The following is a 23,016-nucleotide window of genomic DNA, read 5'->3' as shown; positions in this document are numbered from 1 at the left end:
TATCTCAAAGTTTGGCAAGGCACAGTGTTAACAAGACAGTAGGGAAATTGCTACCCCATACATTGTGGATTTAGAGATTGACTTGACATCTATGGAGGGCAACTTGGCAATATTTAGCAAAATTACACACACACAAATCCTTTTAACCAGCAATTCTATTTCTAGGTATTGATCTTAAAGTTATTCTCACACACGTGTGAATTAATACCTGTTCAATGGTATTCATTCAAGTATGTTTTCAATAGCACAATATTGGGAACAGCCTAAATGTCCCTCTGTTGGGCACCAGTAAAATAAATCATGCTCTATTCATTCACAGGAAAGCAGCTGACAACAGACAAACCAAAAACCTGTAGAAATGCGCCTGTAAAAAAAGAATCAAAAAGTGCTTTCTGAACTAATACGAAAGCAACTGCAAGAATATCAGTAAATAGGGGAAGAGGTTAAGGTCTATATATTGTTATTTGTTTTTATATGATTTAAAAAATAATATGCAAGAAACTAACATCAGGTATGGATTCAGGCAGGGAGGAAGTAGGAGTCGAACACACAGGAGTTACCCTATTTGTCAGGGTAGGAGTAGAATTTTCACTACATACTTAAAAAAAATTTTTTTTGAACAATGTGAATATATTATGTAATCAAGGAATTTACAAATTTAAAAAATTCTAACCTGATGGACTTTGAAAATAATATTTGCCTGAGTTCTATGCCATCAAAAAAACAGTCAAATACTTCCTGTTGGTGGTGGCGTTATCCAGGTGGCTAGTGAGAAGCTGTAGGCTGAGAGGCTCAGTGTGCATCCTGACCTTGGCCCTAACCCCTCCGTAGTCCTGGACAAATGGTTCAACACCGCTGGGCCTTGAATGTTGGAGAAGATGTGGGTAAGGCCTCTGCTGCTCTGAGGGAAGGCTATAAAGATTTAGCAAGCAGCTCTTGACGCCATAGGTGCAAGAATGAGCACGTAACATATGTGTAGGAAATAATAATTAATCCTCAAAGCAATCCTGTTTTATAAACAAGAAAAGTGAGACTTAGATCAATTTTATGATTTCCTCAACAAATGACGTGGAACAGATAATTGATAGAAGATAAAATATAAAAGGTTAATAAATAGGAAATGCTTTCCATCTCCCTCCACTTACAAGGAAAAATAGAAAACACATTTACAAGACAGCGCCAGGGTCCTGGGTAGGGCAGAGCTGAGGGTCACCTGTGCAGAGAATGGGCATGACCTGGTGTGGCTGGGGCTTATACAACATCAAGTGGCTGGAGGCAAGCAGCAGGAGGTGAGACCACTGCCTGGAGGCCAGACGCCGAGAAGGCGGGCTTCCACCAAGCACAATGGCCATAGTCCCAAGTCAGGCTGTCACACTGGTTCCTCCTACGCAAAGAAGCAGGTGCTACAGAGTCTCAGAGTGCCCAACACCTCTCCCAGGGCAGGGGAGGTTGGCCAACAAGGCCCATGGCTCTGTGAACTGGAAGCCAAACTGAACAAGGAGAGGCAGGGACAAAGCTGACAGCCACGCTTTGGCAGAACCCTCAAATCTCTGCTGTGTCCACAGCGCCCTAAACCCACTTGTCTCTGCATGGCCTGCTCAGGAGCCATGAGTTCCAGGCACAGAGGGATGAGGAAGGCAGTCTATGGTGAGAATCCAGAAGAGGCAGTGCATTTGTTACCTTTGGCTACGATACAATGAGGTCTAGGGAGCTGAAGTCATGATCTGGACAAAAGCAAACTTGATGGCCCATATCAATAAAGTTCATCATTTTCCACTGTGACCGGGATGGGGGTGGTGTCACCTCCATCTCCAGTTCTCCAGTCCAACACACAACACAGCTGGGCATTTTCTCCTCATCAACCATGCCCTTTGTCCTAATAAGCCTCGAAACCAGGGAGATGAGTGATTCTCAGCATCAGTAGTGGGGTAAAGACCAATTCTCTACTAGAAACCTGGGGTCCACTCCATCCTGGGCCCCTCATTTCTCCCAGCCAGACTACAAGCTTGCCACCACTGCTTACTATCTACGTTTGCCCACAGTCCACTCAACAAATCCATTCACAATTGTGTCCCCACAATTCCATGTCACAGGGGGTCCCAACTCTGCTGAATATCAGAACCTCCTTCGAGTTCTTAAACTAGACTGATGCCTGGCTCCCGCCCCTAGACTTATGATTTAAGTGAAGTGGGGTGGGACCTGAGCATTGGGATTTTTAAGAGCTCCCAGGAAACTACATCTTATTGCTGTCTTATTTTCTTCCTTTGAAGATCTCATTATCTGTCTTCATAGAAATTATAAACTAATGCAGGAGGCAGCAAAGATTGTTACAGTAGCAAATACCCAGCCTTTCATCTACTAAAGAGACTTCTTAATTGGCCACAGCTCAGGAGAGGAGGATGAACTGACCCTGGGATTCTGCCAGTTGGGGTTCTGAAAATCCCGTCTCCAGGGAAACCCCTTAGTCCCAGACAAATTGGGAAGAATACTCACCATAGCTCAGGCTATCACAGTCAGCAGTTAAGAGAGTCTCATCATTTAGCAATCATTGAACACTTTTGTACATAGAAGTTCATACCTGACATCATGGAAAACATCGTGAGGAAAGAATGTATCCACCCCTCAAATGTATTTCTGTCCATGGTCCATCATCTCAGGACTCACTCACTTAACCAGTTCTTGGGCATCTAAGTGCCAGATTCCATGCTGTCTACAGGATTGACAAGAAGAGGCCACGCCCCCTGAGGAACATGAGAGAGGCATAAACAGAAGATGAAAGCAGGAAACGGTGAGATCAGGGCTATCACAGAGGAGGAGAGAGGTTCTGAGGAGCACGGCATGCACCAGCTCTGCAGAAGGGGTCCTGGAGGTGTGAGAGCAGAGCCCACATCTGACGCCCCTGTGAGGTAACGGTGATGCTCCAGTGGGGCTTGTGGGTCAGGGAGCAGCAGGCTAAGTGAGGTAAGACACAGGCACCAAAGGGAGCCAGGGTGAGATGGCAGTGGGTGACTCCTGGCAGTGTTACTCCAGAGCCCAGTTGTCAAGAACCATGTTGTTATTCACCAGAAAAATGGATTTTACTTCTCCTTTCTGCTAGTCACTGTAGGCCATTGGGATATTGTGATGATCAGAAAGATGCAGAGCCTGAACTCAGAAAGTTCATGTTCTAGTGAGATGGAAGGGACCTGTAAGAAATAATCTCAGGGCACGGGGACAATGCTGCCATGCAAGCTGTGCTGACATTCTGGATTTTAACTTACTGTAAATAAGAAGCCAAGAATTCTCAGAAAAAAAGACCTTAGCAAGGAACTTCAGAAAGACTCCTGAGCTGGAGAGTAAGAAAATGCAAGTCCGTCGAAGCTGGAGCACAACACATCTTAACTGGGAGGAGTATGGAGCAATAGAATATCCCCAGGAAAGGATATTTAGAGGGATATGAAGGGGAAGAAAGCATCTAAGAAAGCTGAGAAGGAGTGACTGTTTAAACAGACTTCTAGAAATGTTTTTAGGTTGTCATTTCTCAAAATATTTTCAGTGAAGTAAAATACCTTTCCTTCTTCCTGCTCTGCACGTCGCCAAGCGGCTGTTGGAGAAAAGCTGGGTGGCAAAGCTCGGATGCCTTTCATGTGAGGGAAACGTGCAGCTCCAGAGCCCCCAGCCCAGGAAAGCCTTGTCTCATTGGCTGGTGTTCCTCGCTCTATGAAGGCCTCCAGGCCAGCACATAGAACACATCAAATGAGAACAAGGCTCGATTTTTGTTCCCCTGCCTCACTCTGTCGGAAAAATCCAAAACCTGCCTTGGGGAGTGAAATCTCTCTTACCAGGTGGGAACCTTCTGAATTCTCCGGCCAGGGTTTCATTGCTGCCACTTGGCTCAGTCAGATGCTTCCTAAGCACCTACTCTGCGCCGGGCCCGGTGCTCCCATCAGACAGGACTCCCAGACGTGTCAGAAGGACAGAGACCAACAGAGCGATAAACTCCTCTACAAATCCAAAAGGACAAGCTCAATGCTCCTCTCCTGGCCCAGCCCATGCTTTCCTGTTTTAATTAAAACATGTTGAATACCAGAAAGACAGGACAGTGTTGGACAGTGTTAGCCGCTCTACAAGCGGAAATGTGATGAGATTAATTACATCATCTAAAGAGGTCCTGACTGCCCCTTCCAGGCCTGTCCTCTAACAGTTTACCCCTGAGCGAGCAGTCAGTGATAGCAGCTAATCTCACACAACAGACACTGGCAAAGCAGCCGCCAAGTTGAGGATGGAAAGGGAAAAAGGGAAGTTAAATGTGGAAATGGTGGGTGGCTTTGATGGTCCCACCATATTCAAAGAGGTGGTCCTTTGCACAGGGACCTCGTTGGTTTGCAGATGAGCATCTGAGGGATGATGGAAAGATGCCTGCCAGGGAACAGGAAGGGAGCACTGACCAGGGCTGGGTGCAGCCTTATGCAGATTCTCATTGCATCTCCTTTCCACAGCACTAGCCCAGATTGTGTCCTCTCTTACAACTCAAGTGGTATCACGTCAAGAATGGATGAAACAAAAGGAGCAAAGCAGCTCCACTTCAGGTCATTGCACAGGGTTGGGAGGATGTCGGGGGTCCCTCGCCTACACTCAGCCCCAGGGTCTCAGAGCAAATCTGCTATGGGGGAAAGGGGGGTCTGCTAGAGCCCTGTCCACTCAGTGCCTTGCTTCCATGGGCACTACAGGTCAAATGGACTCAACGCCAAGGCCACCAGCATCTGGGATTCTGGAACATTCCCACTTTCAACTGCCAACAGATCTCCGCAGACCAACACACCAAGGTCTGCCTGAAGAAGGCTGTGGGGGAAAGCTGGAGGGAGGAGAACCTGTGAGGACTAGGGCTCCAAGAGGACAGGAGACTGTTCTCATCCTACACCACCAGGCTAAGGTCCTGTCTCTCCCAGCCACCATTCCTGTGACCTCGAGCACGTTACTTAACCTCACTCAGCCTCAGTTCCCCCATGGGTAAAATGTGGACGATAATCCCTCCTATGGGGGTGGCTGTGGGGACTGAGGGTTGATATGCACAAGGTGCCTGACACACAGCAGGCACCATATGTGATTGCATGTCTCCCAGACACCCAGGAGCCGGCTACCTTAAAGCCCAGTCTGGAGGCAGGCCGTCTGGGTGAAACCCTACCTCCACCCCTCCTGAGCCGTGTGATCCTGGGTGAGCCGCACCTCCCTGAGCCTCCTTCTTATAAAGCAGAAGTCAACCTCAGTTCCTAAGTCACAGGAATATTAGGAGGATTAAATTAGTTATATCGAACTAGTTACACATAAAGTGCTTTGAAGAATTTCTGGCATACAGTAAGTGCTGAATAAAGACTTGTCGCTCTTGTGATTTCCAGAGTGTGCGGTCTTGTGAAGAGAGACCAAGATGCCTGGCTTGGCCCAGCAGGTGATTCTATGGGCTGGGGGTGCCTGCTTACAAATGCAGACGGCAAAGGAAGTTAAGGACCTTGTTCCCCAGGAAGTGTTTCCTCCAGTCCCTGCAGAGTACTGGGAACCGCTTCCTGGCTCCCCCACCAGAAGGGGAAATGAAAAGTAGGATTAAGAGCCGGCATTTGAATCTCTGCTCTCAGCCTGAGTGTGAAGGCAGCAGAACCCCATCTTAAAAAATCAATATCGAATCAAGGATAATTTTTCCTCTACTAGAAAGAAACAAAAGTTAATTCCCCTGGACTCCTGAGTCATAACATCATTTGGGGAAGAACATTTCCTTTCATCTATGTGCTCCCGCTACGCCACATGAGCACTTCGGGCCCAGCCAGAAATTAATTCTTTGTCCTCTGAAATCTATACTATTATTTTTTTATAACACGTCTCTGACAAATGAACAATCTTTGCTTTTGGAAAATACAGCATTATTGATGACATAAGCTGTAATATAGTGGTGGTTGACCCTGTGAGCATGTAGTTTGGATAAAAGAATGCCCGTATGCTGTAGTTAATAGGCAGATTATTGAGGTAAAAACCCTCCCAACCAGAAAGCTCGGCTCGGGAAATGCTAACTCATTCCTTTAAACCTCTTGAGTAAAACCCGCATTTAATGAATAACTATTACATGCCTGTTTTTGTGGTAGGCATTTTAGACAAAGGATCATATTTAATAAGTCCGCAAAGTATATATCATTGTCTCCATTTTCCAGCAAAGAAACAGAGATTTATTGTGCATTTTAAAAAACCTTGTTCAAACTAGTTTTCACACAGTCAGTAACTGGTTGGGTCTGGATTTGAACCCCGGTATGTCTGGTCTCAGAAGCCACGATCTTAAATCACCAGGCCCTAACAAGGTCTTACAGAGCATGCTGGTTATTCACGAAGCAAGGAACTCTCAATAGTTGAGCACTGGTTTGACCTACTTTTGTTAGTCTTTTGTCTCAAAATTAATCTTCCTCAAGGCATAAATTAAAAGTTTAATTATAACAAATCCAAATTAATATTCTTTTAAGAATTTCATGACATTCATAAGTTGAAAAGCTGGCCAGGTCTGGGAACCACTACAGATAGCACGAAATGATAATGATGGCAACAACACTAATTACAACACTTACAATTAACCCAAGACCAGAAATGTGTGTGCGTACACGTACACACACATACACACACACACACACACACACACACACACAGAGAAGTCTGAATTGATATTATAATATCTTGCCAAGGAAATGCTTGCATTATTGGCAATCGACGTCCTTCACAAGATCTCTGTGGGACAGACGGTCTCATTGTCTATTGACAGCTTGAAAACAGAATTTCTTCATTCACTCAGCAAGCAGCCCAGGCCCTGTTCTAAACCTCAGGGACCCAGCAATAAACAAAACAAGCAAAACCCACAGCTCTCCTGTATGCTACAGTCCAGCAGAGAGAGACAGACAAAAAGCAAAACAAGTCAAAATAGACAGTGTGTTAGATAGTATGATGGTTAATTTTCTGGGTCAACTTGATGGGCCGTGGGGTGGCCAGATACTTGGTCAAACGTTATTCTGGGTATTTGCGTGAGGGTGTTTTTGGATCAGGTTCACATTTAAATCCATAAACTGAGGAAAGCACATTGCTCTCCCCAAGGTGGGTGGGCTTCATGCAATCAGTTGATAGCCTGAATAGAACAAAAAGGCTGAGTCTCCCCAAGTAAGAGAGCATTCCTCCTGCCCGGCTGCCTTCAGACTGGAACTCTGGCTTTTTCCTGCCTTCAAACTCGAATGAAAACATCGGCTCTTCCTGGGTCTTGAGCCCGGTGGGCTTCTGACTAGAACTACACCACCAGCTCTCCCGAGTCTCCAGCTTGCCCACTCACCCTGCAGATCTTGGGATTCATCAGCCTTCATGTTCTCATGAGCCAATGCCTTACATAAAGTATTACATGTATCTTATATATATGTAAACCCAGCAGATTAATACAAATGGTTATATGGGAAGCGGGATGGGGAATGTTTGCGTGTTGAAATTTGTAGTAAAGTGGACCAAAAAAGGCTGACTGAAAAGAAGATATTTGAGTAAAAACCTGAAGGATTTGAGGAAGTAAGCCAAGCGAATATGAGGGAGAAGAGCATTTAGGCTGAGGGGACAGCAAGTACAAAGGCCCTGAAGTAGGTGCATGCTTGGGAGATGTAAGGAGTGGCAAGGAGGCCAGGACAGCTACAGTGGAGTCATGAGGTCAGGGGTGACAGGTCACACTGGCATCTGAGGCTGCTGTAGAAAAGACTCGCGTACAAATCAGTGTGTTTGCGTGTGTTTCTGAAGCTTCCAGGAGAGATTTGGGACAGCTTACAAAGTTAATTACAATAAAATAGCATGCATTAACATGGGATCAAAAGAAAACAAGAAAATAAAGAAGGATGGAAATAACCTGGAGCCGGAACCTAACTAGAAATCACATATGGTCTCCACATCTCCAACAGGTGAGCCTCACTGGGCTCTCGACCTCCTGGGAGTTGGCACCAAGAGGGACACGCTGCTAGTCACCACATTCCTTACGTCCAGAAGATGCGCACAAACAGGTACCTCTGGGGGATTGCAACTGTTTTTGGCATTATAATCAGAAAAGACTGTTTCCTGGGGGATCATAAACCCAGGCTCAGTGAAGCAAAGTGGCCAACAGCATCACTAGCAGCATCCTTGCAATGAATGCAGACAGCAGCTTTCCAGATGCTGTCGCTTAGGTGGCAAAGCACAAGGTGATCAAACCAGTCCTGCCAAGGGCTCAGGGAGGGCTGGGCATTTATGGGTGGCACCTTCAGATGCCCAGACTGACTTCAGAACGTATTTCATAATATCAAGAAGAGAGGAGAGACCTCTCATCCTTTATGTAATCCTCACTGAATGGAGTTTCTTGTGGCTGATCTGTGGACAGAAAGAGCAATGGTGGACTCGAGACTGTCCTGGACTGCCCAGCTGACTCCTGGAGTGTAGCTCCCTGCTTGCCAGTCGAGTCGTAACCTCTGAGACTTAGCAGGAAATAGAGCCAGGCAGAGGTGACATCCTTTGGTAGAAGCCACGGGTCTTTATAGGAATGTGTGTCATGAGGGAAGCTGAAGATTGTCATTGGTGGGGGCAGGAATCCCCTCAGAAAACGGCCTCGAGTCTGCTTCAGGGCACAGACAAATGAGCAATCCGGGACTGACCGGATGTTCCCTTCCATCTAGCATGGCCAGAATCATTTCAATCCAAAAAATATATAAAGCCATTGCCACCAGCCACTTGCTTCAGCCAAAATAAAACTTCCCAAGGGCACCCAGAGAAGTGAGCCTTTGAGAATGGATAGCTAGACCAGGGCACACCAGGAGATCCCGTCATGTCGGGGGGGTTGGCTAGCTGAGGTTGGGGTGCCCCTGGCATCAGCGGGGTGAGAGCCTGTTAAGAATAAGAGAATGCAGTGTTCAATTTCCATGTGGACTCCTGTATGGGGCTATGCTGTAACTGCCCTCTGTCTTGTCAAACCTTCTGTAAAATCTGCTGCAGATGAAAAAGAGCTGGGAAACATCTAGCAAAGAGAATAGCATACATTTTAGGAAAGTTGAAGAAATGGAGACCTTCTGTTGGAAGAACTCTTTCGGAGGGTTTATTGTCTGACGAAGAATTTAATAGAGAACATGCCAGCTCTCTCTCAAAGAGTTTTTGACTCTCACCTCGGGAGCAGAGTTCGCGCTTAACTGTTAGCATATGTATACACATCAAACCCAAGCTCGAACGATACCAACCAGTTCTCAAACCCATAACTTACAGGCAGACTCCACAGCACCTTAGACGTGGCCATGGACGCTGATGGGAAAAGGGCAAACCTCTAAGGGAGAGACTGGGGAACCGCAGAGGACATGGGTCAAGGAAGCTTTCCCAGGAGAACAGAACCGGGTTCAGCTCCAGGAACTTCGTCCACTGCGAGAGCCAAGAGCTCACGAGGGCTTCCCTGTGGACTCAGCATTGCTGCTGCGTGCCTCCCTCTCTTCCTTCTCCTGGGAGGAAGCGCTCCCTGCATTTACCCTAACCCAGTTTTAGGACTGTGCATGAGGTGGCTCTGGGGACACGGCTGCAGACAACCAGCGGTATCAGCTCGCTTGTTTTAGCTCCCGAGCTGCAGGAGCACAAGCAGCCTCATCGTAAGCTGATGGAGTCCAGAATTTCTGGCCTTTGGACCAGATCCAGACACCAGATGGGATGTTAGGCTAGTCCCCTTTGAGGATGAGGTGCATATGTTCTGAGTGAGGGAAGAAAGATGACACATTACAATGGTGACCAGAAGGGCTAACTGTGGCAGGGCATTGTCGCTGATTGCCACATTCTTTTTCTTTTCTCTCTGATCACACAGTTGGACTGCATTTCCAGCCTCACTTCCATTTGAGCGTGGCCGTGTGACTGAATTCTACTCAATGAGATGTGACAGGTGACACTTCTCGGCCTGGCAACAGTTCTCCATGGGGACCCCCATGCTCTGCCCCATCTGTAGATGGGATATTCTCACCCAGTGTTGCTTTGGGACCAGTCATTCAGTCCCGGGCCCAGAATGATGGAGAGGAGCAGATCACACACACACACACACACACACACACACACAACTAGCGATCAGGAAACACTGGTTGTGGATTTTATGTGAATGAGAAATAGACCTGACTGGGCTGGAGAAGCTTTTAAACTCAGAGGCTAAATATTCAGGTAAGGAATGCCCTATGCTGGTCTCATAACAGCCCCACACCTTCATGGAAACCCTTGCTTCAGCAACAGCCCTGTGTTCGGGTCACTTTTGTAGATCAAAGGAAAAAAGTCTGGTTCCATAGTGGTTCAGGGCAACACCAAGGAAAGAGACCCACAGGAGGAGATAAAAGGAGCGTGAGATGAAATCCATGGAGGCGGGAAAGAGACGAGAATAATGGGCGACTGGGAGGAAGCAAGCGTCCCGAGATGCCCAGAACCCCTGGTGTGCGGCAGGGGGAGGTGTGGGGTTCCCACTGCAATGTAGATGAGGACTCAGCCATTTTGACATATTGACGTATTGATGGAAGCATGACCTCCAGAGTCTGAGGCTTGCAGGCTGAAATGAAATAACTGTCTCGACTGGTCCCCAAAGACAGGGAAGGTGACTGCCTTTTTCTCTGTTCCTGGTGTCTAGTGTGGTCAGTAAGGAAGCCCCGTTCGACTTTACAGTGAAGCCTCCAGTACTCAACTCTCTATCACCACAACTACCACCACCCCCAAGACTTCCAAACCCTGGAATCGAATTGGGAGATTTGTCTGGCTCAGGGCAAAAACAGTAGACAGAAGATTAGCTCCCTCCAATAAAGGAAAAAGAAACATGGCCGTGAAAGGGCATCAAACAAGTGCACACACATACACATACAACACATCACACTCACACCACACACACGCACACACACACACATGTGCACTCTCCCTGGCCCAACTACACAATGCTACATAAAATGAAATATTTTTTTGTAAGTTATTCCCCCGAGCAATCATCTTTCCCAAATCACAGAGGCATTGAGTCCCGACTCACGGGTAGAAAGCTGCCTAGATCAATGATCAGCCTAAAGGACATGTTTTGTGTTTTTTTTTATTTAATGCTGCTTTTACATCATTTGCCAAACAACCGTTCGGCCCCACCATGTGCCAGCCATCGCGTTAGGCATTTGAGAAACTGGCTGTAGAGGAAGTTATCCCATCCTCGAAGGACTTTGCAACTCGACTGTGGTGGCCACCTTCCAGTGGTCACTCTGGCCTCAGGTCCAAGATGATCCCCTCCCTGGGGCATCACTCCACCTAGAGTTGACGTGACAATCCTGCCTCTTTTCCAATGGCTCCATAGCCTACCCGCCTGCAGGCATGCTGTTCTCCAGAGCAAAGTAGGGGCAGCAGTGGGCTCACAAAGGCAAAGGTGGTCGCCACAGCTGTGAGGCTCCATTCCCCCCAACAGCCCTCCCCACCCGCCGCCTCATCCAGGGGCTTATTTCTGTTAGCAATCTCAGTAGTGCACATCCACATTTAGATAAGTGGCGCTAAACTAAAATGGACTGTAATTATTGTTATAGATTACAGTAATTACAGAGGGGGAAAGGGCCGATTCGATTAGCACGCCCACCCCCCACCAGGACCCGGCTGACGACAAGGGGATTTGTGCAGAGTACAATGAGCCTGCTGTGAGCGTTGGATGTCACTGTGGCCTCCCAGGGTCCAGGCTGCAAAGGGCAGGGCAGCCGAGGAGGGGAGTGGGAGGTGGAAGGTTTCAATCTGGAAATAAACCAGCCATTAGACAGCAGGGCCTCTTGCTCAGCCTGCCTAGGGGTCACATCCAGCCAACCCAGCCACCCATGTGAGGGGCAGAGTCAAGCCTGGGCTTCCTGCCATGGCCCAGCACAAACGGGGACTGAGTCTTCCTGTTATGAAGAGACTTCCCCTGGGCCTCCAGGTCTGGTCTGCCTTCTCCCATGGGGGCCACACAGGCCCGCCTGGAGCACAGCATCTACCAAGTACGACTGAGACACTAGCAAGGGACTTAGACTCTCTCAGAGCCTTGCTGTCCTCCTGGGTGGATGGAGAGACCATTCCCATTCACGGAACGTTTTAGTGAGATCACAGACAGAGAGTGTCCAGGACAGACTGTGCCTGGCGAGGAGGAGGGCCTGGTAAATATGACTGCTTCTTCCCCTGCCCTGGCAGCTCCCAGCCCCCTTTGGGCCTGCTAGTGTTCCCATCCTCATACCAGTCTGGCCCCGGGATCTAAACAATGCCAACCTTGGGTGGAAGGACTTAGCCTATGACTGCCTTGGCCATGAAATCTGCATTGCCCTCTGAGTCATGGCTCCGCTGTCCACCTGGACTCCATTCATAAAAGGTCCCATGGGTAAGGCTACCCCCTGAGCATCTCCTGGCTTATCCATGGACTGGGTACCCCTCATTGCTGGCCTCCAAGTCTAGGCGCTGCTCCATCGCCATCATCTCTCCTGTAGGAATTGGAGTCCTATTTTGAATCCTGGGGTGGGAAAACTGGGAGCTGATGTCGTGGATCTCTCCTGTCCAACCAACTCTACTTACCTTCACAGAGCCCAGTCAGCATCAATGATATCTACCACCATGTGGACATCCAGGGCCACCCATTTGTTTGAACCATGGATGAAGTAAGGCATACGCCCAGCCAAGTGCACTGCCCCATCAGCTGGACCTCTGCCATCTCCCAGGCCAGACCACCTCTTGGCCAGTCTCAACAGATGTGTCTACAGCCAAGGCCCAGCCCTTCTCGGATGCTCTATCCTGCTGACACCCATCAGCCAGGGACCCATCTTCCAGGCATTCCCCACCAACGTGTCTTCCTGTGTATGACACTTCTGCTCCTGGGTCTGAGAAGGGTCCCTATGCCACACAGGATCCATTCCAAAATCACTCCGCAGGAGTTGCTACTGGTTACGCTCTCTGTTCTCATCTCCTATTACCCTGCAAGACACTTATCACATCGTGAGTATCTGCTTACTCATCGGTCACCCTCAGAAGGCTATAAACTTCATGGGGAAAAAAAAGAAATTATTTCGCCTTTTAATTACCCTTAGCAGAGTGTCTGACAGACATTAGACACCAATTAAGAGTTGATGAATGAATGAGAAAAATAAAAAGTATTGATGCCCAGAAGCTGGCCAGCCTTCCGCTTTCTTGCTTTATTCATTCTCTGTGGGGACAAACTTTCCCTATGGAATATGGTTAGGGGTAGGGAGGTGCAGGGAGCCTAGCCAGAGGAGGACACTGACGTGGGCCCATCAAGCCAGAAAGGAAGGAGGGTGTGGCAGACTGCAAAGATGGTCCCCATTCTCTCTGGGGAGATGCTTGGAAATAACATAGCTGAACAGAATCTGAAAACACTGGAAACTCTTAGCTATGGCAGGCTGATCCTACTCCCTGGAGATACAGTCTTAGTCAAAGTAAGTAAACCAGCTGATCTGTGGTTCCATATGGCCTCCTCTGACCTGGCAGCCATGCCTGCAAGGGCAGAAACCCCAGAGCTTGATGTGGGGCTTGTACCGCTTATCTCGTGTTGCTAGATTATTATCTCTGCTCCTTACATTCACCAACAAATACTGAATCCAACTTAACTGCTTTCCTGAAAATCTGCAAGTTGCTACCAGGCCAGTTTTTGCTTTCAGCTCCAAAGGTTTGCCTGTTGGCCCCTGCCCTCTTGATTGAGAACTGAAGTACAGATGTGTTCACGAACCAAGAGCATTGGCTATGCTGCCACATCACCCCAACAATCAGGCTCCCAGCCCTATTCCCACTGTCACACATGTGAAGGCTAGCACTTCCAACACATCCAACCAATCTTGCCCCAGGAGCATCTGCAGAATATAGACCCTCAGCTGGATAACCACTCAGAGGAAATCTTGGGACCCTGCCTCCCATGGGATAGGTCCTACCCCAGACAGCCTCTCAATTGGCCCTCCAGATCCTCCCAATGTCCCTGTTGCTCTCCCTCAAAGTCAAAATCTGATAAGATGGAAGTAAGAGACCTCTAATCTGGGTCCTTTTGTACCATGTAATGCCCATGATCAGGTCTCACTGGTAGGGGGAGCCAGGCAAGGTCATTTTCCTCCATGTCCTAAATAGACTGCTAAGTATGGACCCCTGGCCTCTCTCCTGAGGACAAGGTATTTCCCAGCAACAGGTAAGCCCGAGGAATGACTAGAGGGTCCCCACAGACAGTTCTTTATCATGCAATGCTCAGGGAATCGGGAGGTCAAAACTCTAGCCATGGATACTTCTTGGAGGAACCACCTGGTCCCTGGAGGATGAGGGCTCCTCTGAGAGGATGCCCAGTTTCCTGTTCTAATCCTTATCCCCAAATCTCCAAAGCATGAAGCCTACTATTCCAAACCCTCAGGTATGCAGGCTCCCAGGCTTTTTCATCAGGTGGGGCCAGTCCTGAACAGAGAGGATGAAGTCTCCTGCTGAAGCACAGCTGCCCTGACCAGCCAGGGCAGGCCCAGGACTGATGAGCTCTTCGGCTTCAAGAGGCAGAAGTGCTGAATCCTCTTGAGCCAATTGTGCCTCCAAGAAGGCCCAGCCTCTCATCGGGACTAGTCTCTGAGATAGGCTCTCGGGCAGAGGCCCCGGGAGCCCCAGGCAGAGAGAGGAACCGTGAAGACACACAATGGCAGCCACACTGACCTCCACCAATGCCCGGACCTCCCCAAGGTTTGTCTCACCTGGTGCCTCTGCCCTCTCCTTTCCTCTGCCTGCAACACGGTTCCCTGGCTCTAGATGTGGCTTTCTCCCTCTCATCGTTTAGGTTTCAATTTGTCTGTGGCGTCCTCAGAAAGAACTCTGCAAACACATCCCAGCTGACAGCGCCACCCCATCACCGTCAGAACCCACCCTGTTTCCTTTCTAGCATTTACCGTGACCTTTAATCCTTTTTACGTGTGTTCTTGCCATGGCCTGGTGACCTGTTGTCCTCTCCAGCCCAGAGGATGGTCAATGAGGATTTGTTGGCTGGTCACATGAATTTATTCTCTGATAAAAGGCAAACACTAATTATTTCCAAGCATACATCATCAACTGAAGATTTCTCCAGTCCTGAGGATCTGGGAAGGTGCATCTTCTCTTGGCGTATCTGATTTACTTTGACCTTAGGACAGCCTGGCACTTTGATCAGGACTGTTTCTTTCTTCCCTGTAGCTACTAGGAGGCCCCCAGGCACATGAGGGGCATCTGGAGCTGACCTCTAATAAGTGATCAAGTTCTTAGCACCCAAGCGCACCAGCTGGGAGAGGCTGGGGTGATTTAGAGCCTCCAGCCCAAGTCAGGCCTCACCCGGGAAACACAACTGGGCTGGAGAGCCCAGCCAGTGGGAGGCAGAATGGGTGCCTGCATACTGTGGACTAATCTTTCCACCATCTTCATCTCGCATCCCTGCCCTCATTTTCTCTGTGCTCTGATTTCCCCCATTTCTTGATTAGGGAAAAAAAAAAAACCCCTCCAGTTGTACATTACATATTTCTATAAGCTGCCACTAATCCTTTTCTGGGATGAGGCAGGATATAAATAAATAAATAAGCTCCGTCTTCCCCCAGGGTGCCCCACTCCACTCGGATTTAGGTCATCCACATGTCTATTTATGATCTATTTTCGAATTTCAGGATTCTGACTGCATAAGCAGGAACCACAGAGCTGGCACTGGGACCGAGACACCTGCCAAAGCCGACACTCCCCGCAGCCCTGCCACTCAGCGCAGGCTGAGAGCAGCCCCGAGGGCCTAGGGGAGATGCTGGAGCATCCACAGAGGGACCGTCAGCACCTCGAACCCAGAGGAATAGTCACCAGTCGCGTCCCACCCTGGATCTCAGCTTGAACTTACGGACAATGGGGGTTTTGGACAAAGACCCTCTCTGAGGTGAAGAGGGGTTCTGCAGAGCTTCTGCTGCAGTATCCTGGACAATGTAGGATTCCTGGTATCAAACAGCCCCTCCGGTGGCACGGGCAGGTTCCCAGTGACACCCTCAGCACAGCCTCATGGATCTGCTTGGCACAGCTAAAGCACAACCACTTTCAAGTTTCATAACAGAGGGGGAGCACCCAGGCTGACTTCAGACCTGCCCATGGGTGGAGGGTCCTTGAGGCACTCACACGATTTGGGGGTCTCATTGTCAGGGTGGCAGAGGTACAGAGCAGAGGTGCAGCAGCGTCCCCAGCTCCAGCCTCAGCCGGTCCTAACCATCCCCACGCGGTGGCAGAGTGATCTCATAAAATGCAAACCTTTCCCCTGCCCTCGGAATACAGCCCAGACCCACAGGTGTGTTTCCGAGAGCCTGGGCGACTGGTCCTGCGCCTCATTTAAACACAGGTGTGTTTCCAAGAGTCTAGGCGATTGGCCCTGCTCCTCTCCCCCCTCACCCACCCTGAAGACCCCCGTTCTGGGATGGCAGCACCCACCCATCTCATGCCTCTTGGCCTTTGTACCTGCTATTCCACCTGCAGGAGCCTTTTCCTTTTTCCACTCTTCTGCCTGACTCCGCTTCCGGCCTCGGCTTCAACATTACCGCGTCTGGAAGCTTTTCCTGACGCCGCCCTCAGCCAGGCCGGAACCACTGTTGTGTGTTCTCCTGGAGCACCCTGTCCCCTCTCAGTGACAGCACTCAGAGCACCACTGAAAACGTCTACTGGGTGGAGCACGGACGACCACCAGACTAATGTGGGAGGGCCAGGCTGTGTCTCCTTCTGTCTCCTGTCATTTCCCCAGCACCCAACCCCATGGCTGGCAGATAGCAGGAACTCAATAAATAGAGACCAAGCAGAGGAATGATTAACCGAGACGACATTCAGTCCGCCGAGCACCAGCAGTTTGTCACCAGGCAATTGTCCTCAGGAGACCCAGCTCTGCACCCAGGGCCCATTTCAGGCCTGGAAAAAGGGAAACTGGCAAGAAACAAAGAAGGTCTGTGTCTGCGAGGAGACGGCAGGACAGGGAAATTACAGAGAGATTGAGAGCTGGGCAGGAAGGAAGCTCTGTCACAGAGGATGGGCTAGTTGGCAGAGGTGGGGGCAGCACATGGGATGAGCTGGGGAGGGTTCAAGCCCCAACATGAGGGGACCACAACATGCTGGAGTCACTGGCTTTGGGCCTGGCTCTATCCTGGAGCCACGTGGCAGGGGGTGGCTGGGTGCTTGGTCAGGCACACGTGGGGATGGACACCACCCTGCTCGATGAGTGGGCATCTAGAGGCCGAGGACAGAGGTGGCTGCTGATAGACATGGGGCTTTCACAGAGTCTGGCACCTGTCACTGTAGGTGCATCCGGCTTGTCATTCCTCCTCCTCACGCCCCTCCTTCCCACCCCCACCCACTGCCCCAACCCAGCCCTGTTGTGGGTTGCACAGAATGCTTTGCAACCCAGCTCTTGCTCTCCTATCAGGGAAGCTTTCCAAGATACCAGTCACACCCCGATGGTCTCTGAAGCGGAGGTGAGATACTAGCCAGCTCTGGTCCCGCTCTTCCTGAGGGCCTGAGGGAGGCACACTCCACTGCCTCCCATAATCGGCCCCACTTCTAATCCTGCCGTTTCCAAAGACAAAGACAAAGAGGGACCCTCACCCCCAGAGACTCTAAACCACCGTGACCAGCACACCTGAGTAAAGAGACAGATGCTAATGAGCAGAACGCAGGTGTCCCCAGATGATTGTTGCAGGGAACCCACAGGAGAAGTGAGTAATGTTACTGAAGAGGCCGGGTCAGCCCCCAAACAGGGGACCGAGCAGGCAAAGACCATGCTGTGGCCTCCAGCCAGGCCTCAGCCAGGAGAGATGCCCCAGACGGTGAGGAGTGAAGCAGCTGAGGGCAGACAGCCCAAGTCAAAACAAGGAGAATGGGGATCTTATGGTGATTTCCTGAAAGTCCCTTTGAATTTCGAATCCTGAAAATTATGAAGAGACACACACCTGGGACAAACCGAATTGAAACTTGGTGCAAGAGCGTTTCTGGTCCCCATGGAGGTGGAGGATTGCCCCAGCTCCCTCTCTCCCAGTCGCCGATCCCTCCCCACATCCTCTTAACAGCGAGCTAGCGTTGGTCAGAGTGAGTGACAACCAGAAAGGAAGCAACAATGAATATACAAACAGAATCTCCCCCCAAAATGGGTGGGGGAGGGAGGAGCAGGCAGGAGGAAGAAAGGAACATCAGAAAGAGCAGATCAAGAAAATGTAATATCCATCACAAGGAATTATCTCTTAGGGAGAGAAGAAAAAAAGATGAACAGTTCAGACAAATATTCTCCCCGGTCTCAAAGAAGTTACAGATAACATGGTCTCTTGGAGGGAAAAGAAATCTAAGAAGAGAGACAAGAGTTCAAAGAAGAGATTATAAAACAACAGAAGGAGATGAAAAGCCAACGGCAGAGCTCAGAAAAGAGGAGCCAGGAGACCCCGGGCCTCTGTGCAGGGGCTGCAGCAAGGCAGGCAGGAGCGGAGGGTCCAGTGTTCAGCCAGGGGGGAGGGTGGCAGCACAAAGAGGGAGGGGAGCAGCAGAGTCCCTGAGGCCTGGGCAGCGGACAAGGCTGCGGGGCTGGGCAAGGGGAGAAGTACATTTATGGGCTCGTGCATAACTCAAGTTCCCTGTCCACTTCCTGCCAAACCATAGCATGCCTTTCCCCAAATCTTCTTCCACAGGTCTGGGCGCTCTGCCTCCCTGGAACCGTTGCGCAGCCCGCTGGACGATCGTGTCCCACTGCCAGTGCCAGCAGAGAGCAATGGTGACAGGTGACACTCCCGAAGGCGGCCACAGCAGCAGCAGGAGAAACAAGCTGTAGCTGTCAGTTCTGAAATGCAGACAGTGTTGTCCCTGTCTCTGGATGAAGCCACAGGACTCGGGGCCTCAGATAAATCTTGTATTGATATTTCCACCAGTGGAGGGAGCCCTGGCGAGGTGCCTTTCAATATTTTGCAAATGATTTTTCCTCTTGGCTGTACTTCATAATAAGTCATCAGACCCTGGAAGCCAGAAGCCTCTTTCTTGCTGAAATGATTTGTTCTCTGGCAGAATGCAGGGCTTATTGCTCTGGAATCCGGCTCACGCCCCGAGCTGAGAGCTGCTGAAGGCCTGGGAACCCTGGTCTCCCGTTACCGTCCTCACTACACAAAGCCACCGATGCAGCCCTGTCCGAGCGCCACAGGGCAAGTTCAAAGGCAGGGCCACCCCAGGCCTTCTCAAAGGAAGTTGTCTTCCTCTCCTCGCGGTTGAAGTCCCTCCCTCCTGATACCCCGGTGCAGCAATGGAAATAACACCCCAGAGTTCGGCAGGGGGAGCCCCAGTGATCCTAGGCCTGACTCTTCTTCCTACAACTAAACCGGCGTGCAGTGCTTCTGCAAGAGGAGTCAGCAAAGCAGAGGGCAATCGAGGCCCTGGCCCATCAGAAAGACAGCAATGAGGATGATGCAGAACATCTCAGATCTTGTCAGATGCCTGCTTCGGGGCTCTGCCACATCCTTGTTCCTCTCCACTCCCACCCAAGGCAGGCACCCAGCAGCAAAGAGAACTAGCCATCCATGGATAATGGTGTTCCATGTGGGTCAAGATGTCCAGGTCTCTGGGAGCCCCACCACGGAGAAATCTACCTTCAAACAAAATAATTGTTAAGGGAAAATATGCCTGATGCTCAGACTCTACGATGGATGAAATCCGTATCAGCATTTTCAGGGAGATGCAGATATGAAGCCCAACCTGCCTGGCTGTGGCCCTCAACATGCACTGAGATTGCGGTCCCACAAATGGTGTACAGGCACCCCATCCTGAGCTGGAGCCACCAAGGACCTGCTTGGCCTGATGCAGGTGTTAATACGCTTGCAATATGAAGGATGAAAGGCTGCCCTGCCTGGATCCAGATATGAAGGTCCTCCATCACAAAAGAAAAGAAAACACCGTGTTTTCTGTCATTTGTGTGGTATGGGCTTAAATCTGTCCCCATCTTTATGACTAAGGTTTTAGGAACCACTGACTACCTCAGAATCTAGGGGAGGCTCAGCATTACCGAAACCTAGAACTGGAAGGACTTTGGAGGTTAGATAGTCAAATCCCACTGACAACCGAAATCCCCTTCCTAGCTTCTGGACTCTGCTTGAATATCCCCACAATGGGGCACTCACTACCTCACAAAGCAGCCTATGCTGTCTTCTGACAGTTCTGTTAGAAACTTACTTTAGTTTCTGTCTTCCTATAATCTCATCCTTCTGGAACCACGCATTGCACACCCCCTCTCCTCTATAAGACATACTGTCCTGGGACCACTTCTAGAGTCATGTGTGCTTCTAGAAGTCCAATTATCAACGGTAACCTCGTCTTCCCAAGCAGCTAAGTCCTGTCTCCCTTCTACTTATTCCTTTGAATCCTTCAGCCCTTTCCAGCCTCCCTGCCAGAGCCTTCATCCATACTCCCCATATCTCTCTCCTAAACTATTTCAAAGGCCTCCTTCCATCTCTCACACCTCCAGTCTCTCTTCCCTCCAACCCCTCACCACATAGAATGATCTTTCTAAAATGAAACCCAATGATGCCATCACCCTTTTAATACTCTTCGGTGGCTCCCCATCACCTTTGGAGACCCCCCATTCCTCAGTAGGGATTTCCATAATGGAGAGCTAGCTAATTACCTAACAGGTAACCTACAGGGAACAGAGATGACATGCCAGGCACTGGGCTAAGCCCATGCTATCTTATTTAAGCCTTGCAAAAAGTCCCATGAGGTGGGCTCCACTTCTATCCCCATGTCACAAGTAAAGAAGAAGGCCTTTCCCAACTTCCTAAGTAGTTTTCTCAAGATTATACATCTGGCAAGTGCCAGGTGTTAGATTCCAGCTCAAGGGTTCCTTGCATGGTGGATGCATGCCCACTCTCTAGTTCAGCCCCCGAGGATGGGCCTTGGCAGCCTCTCCAGGCCCATCTTCCATCTTCCACCTTTGTCTCCTCAAGAGTTCTACAGTCCAGGTGGACTAACCCCAGTGCCTTAGGCAGAAGCAACTATTGGCCATTCCTTCCGCACACCTTTGCACTGGGTGCTACAGGGATGTGCCTCGTGCTTTCTCTGCTGAGAATCTTTAGCCTGCCACCCACCTGGCAGCTCCTGTCCATCCAGCAGCTCAGGGGTGCTCTCCTCAATCAAGCTTCACCTGAACCTTGATTAATTACTTCCTTTTCTGGGGTCTCTCACCCCAGCTCCTGGGATATGCTGGGCCCCTGTGTGTCACCTGTCTGTCACCCCTCCACATGTTAAGCCCTTGTAGACAATGTCTATATCTCATTCATAACTTTATGCACAGAATCAAGCACAGGCCTAGGAGAAGGCCAGCAAAGATGTGAATGAAGGGCCGAGTCCTGCTCTCGGACCGCCAGCTGTCGCATGCGGGTCTCCAGCCTCGGTGCCAGATGGGCTTTCCAGGGCCCCGCCTTTCAGCATTCCTGTTATGCTTATTGACATTAACTTTCTACAAGGTATAATGTGTCCCAGACACCCCACAATGGTAACTATTACTACTATCGTAAAGAACATTTTCCAGGCAGATAATGAAGAGTATACAAAAAATAAGAGCATTATTAGCAGGGGACAAGTTTACTGGCCCTGGATGAATGATGTAACCCAGCATTTTCTTAAGTGAACTCAACAGAGCACTCCTCAAATAGTACAAGGTCCTACGAGGAGTAACAGCACCGACAACAGCAGAAGTCCTATAGTGAATGAACTTTGGAAGAAAAAATGGATGCAACAAAAATTAAGCATATTTCTTTACTACAAACTTTTAATATGCTAATGCGTGCTGTGAATCATCATAAGACAGATTTAACACACAGCGTTTCCCGTATTTAGTTTTCCCCAGAGCCCCCCTTCCTTTGGGAAGCATCTCCTTGAAGAACAGTTGCTCAGAACACACTTTTGGAAACGCTGAATTAATCTCTCTGTCAGCACAGGTGTTCCGATTGATTGTTTTTACCCAAATGAAGGCTGTAGATTTCCCCCTGCTGAGGTTATTTGGTTAGCCTCTGCCAGCCCGCCATAATGATTTAAATATCAACTCTGTCACCCATCATTTTAGCTACTTAATATGATCAGTCACCTAATCATTTACTCGATTTATAACATCATAGGACAAAAACAAGCATAGCTACTTCTGTCCCTGAGAGTGAACCCCAGTGCATCGGCGCTTAGAGAGAAAACGTGAGTCAAGCCACAAATGTTTTCATCGTGCTCACAATAAAGTTAATAATGAGTTTCATAAGTGTCTCTCTAACCAGGTCCCTCAATGACAGCCAATGACATCACACCAAAAATATTTGCTGAAATGGGTCTCCATGAAAGAAAGCAATTCTCATCAGAGAAAGCTCATTCGATGTCCAGCTTTACCAGATTTTAGACATCAGAGTGTCCAAAGGATGGACAGATTGAATGGCTTTCAGGTAATCTACAAAAAATGTTTTTCTCGCAACCCACCTTTGATGGGGATCAAGCAGTGGCAAGTTGAAAGTTTTTCTTCTGACCCAGTGCCTGGGGTGCAGCCAGTATTTACAGCTGGGTACCAACAGGGCCGTGTGCTGGGAAAGGCAGCTGAGCCAGATATGAGACTTTGCATTTGCCTGCTGTAATAATGAGACAACACACCTGTGCCCGTGAAGTCACACACTCATGGGGAAGTGTAAAGTTGGCATATTCCCAAGTGATGGCTTTCTATGCCCCCAAAGAGACAGCAAATTCAGTATGGACGATTTACCAACCTCTTGTACTATTTACATAGCTCTCTGATTTAAAACACAGATGGCACATTCTCCCCCCACCTCCAACTAAAATATTTATGAAGACACAAAAATGATTAAAAAAAGAAAGGATCAAAAAAAAGATGAAGACAGTACTGGCAGTCATCCTATTGTAAATACTGGGAGAACTTCCAGTGACTAGAAGGTCAATGGACATGGATTGAGAGATGCAATCATTGGACTACATATGCTTTCCTGCAGAAGACAGGACAGCCTCACCTTTCTG

General features: G+C 49.2%; 1 protein-coding gene across 3 annotated transcripts in view; it reads right to left on the bottom strand.

Annotated features, from left to right (window-relative positions):
• GRID1 (glutamate ionotropic receptor delta type subunit 1) overlaps positions 1-23,016 on the bottom strand; it is a 671,187-nt gene that overhangs the window by 148,511 nt on the left and 499,660 nt on the right. The gene's annotated exons all lie outside the window — the stretch shown is intronic.

This window comes from Equus przewalskii, chromosome 1, assembly GCF_037783145.1.
Source record: "Equus przewalskii isolate Varuska chromosome 1, EquPr2, whole genome shotgun sequence".
Taxonomy (NCBI): Eukaryota; Metazoa; Chordata; class Mammalia; order Perissodactyla; family Equidae; genus Equus; species Equus przewalskii.
The sequence above is the reverse complement of the archived record's forward strand: the minus strand, read 5'-3'. Positions and strand labels throughout refer to the sequence as shown.